This window comes from Austrofundulus limnaeus, unplaced genomic scaffold (assembly GCF_001266775.1).
Source record: "Austrofundulus limnaeus strain Quisiro unplaced genomic scaffold, Austrofundulus_limnaeus-1.0 Scaffold1237, whole genome shotgun sequence".
NCBI lineage: Eukaryota > Metazoa > Chordata > Actinopteri > Cyprinodontiformes > Rivulidae > Austrofundulus > Austrofundulus limnaeus.
Genome location: NW_013953639.1, coordinates 22,857 through 24,284, shown reverse-complemented (window position 1 = coordinate 24,284; position 1,428 = coordinate 22,857).

Below are 1,428 nucleotides of genomic sequence, written 5' to 3'. Positions count from 1 at the left end.
TGTGTCCTGTGTTTTTCCCCGGTACTTCCCAAAATGAAGCAACTCTGCTGACCTTCCTCTCTCTGGGGCCCTTGGGTACCTTTTTCTTTTTTTTTTTTTCTCTGTGGTATCAAAGTCCACATCTCGTTGTCGACATGTTAAGAGAGGCCTTGGCTGCATCAAGTTCATGCTCATTTTTCTAAGCATTAAAGAGAGGCACCATGACTCAAAGAAAGAGGAAGTGGGTGCTCTCTGGTCGTTAGAAAGGGGAAGCGTGTGCTCCCTGACRGTTAGAAAGAGGAAGCGTCGCTCAGCTTACATGAGTTTCACACTGTTTTGCAATAACTGCCACCCACTCTTACAGACTGACTTTACACAGTTCACTTACATTCCTTTAACCTCCTACCTGCTCTATTCACCATCTTCCATTTAAAACATAAAAATCACAAATTCCAAATCATTATGCATCACAGTACATTATTTAAAAAGAATCACAGTTAAAAATAATCATTGATCAGGTTACATACATTTTTCTAAGCATTAAAATTGATTATTTTGATTCATCATTTCCTCCTCCTGCCTCCTCAACCTCTTGGCCTCTTTATCCTCGTTTTTCTTCTGGTGTCTTCTTTTCCTGTCCGTCCCTTGCTTTTGCAGTGGTGAAAACTCCTTGGGCTTGATTCCAGAATTGTGACCATCCTGGATTGCAAGCCCCCTTGACACCCTCTCCCTGGAATCAGACCTAGGAGTTTGGGCAAGAAACTCGGGGGGCATTAATGGATGGATCTTCGCAGGCACATACTGCGGGTAGCGGGGGCCGGAAGTATGGGGTCCCAACCGACTCTCGGGGGGTTGTATCTTTGGGAACTTGGGGGGCCCCATTTTGTTAGGTCGGTACCTTTTATCATACCCATCTGCCTTGGGCTGAGGCCAGGTCTTCACTGCCCTATCCACCGCCGCACCGTATGAGGTTCTGCCACTATTGGATCCTTCCTTCCGGTGAGAAGTGTTGGAGCTTATTGTAGAACGTCTCCCTCTGCTCTCCTCCATTACTGGTGGGCCCAACCGTGCTCTCACAGGGGTAGGGGGGCGATTTTCTTCCACATTCCGAGGGTGGCGGGTGTCTGAAGCCTCAGACAAGGAGGGACGTGGAGCTGCCAGCTCAAGATCAAAGTCAGAGGGACCAGGGGATAGGGTCAGTAGGTCGCTAGGGACCTGATGAGAGGGGGGAGCCACCTCATGAGTAGCAGATGTATCCTCTACCGCCTGTGCTGGTGTCTGGGTATGATCTGGCACGGTTGAGCTGTACCTTGATGATGGGGGACCCAAGTCGACGGTCTCCATTCCTGGTACAGAACTTGATGGCAACCCATTCTTAGAATTATCATTCAGCCATGCGATGAGATCAGGATCTTGTAGGGCCTCATTCAGGGGTGACTCGTCCTGAGG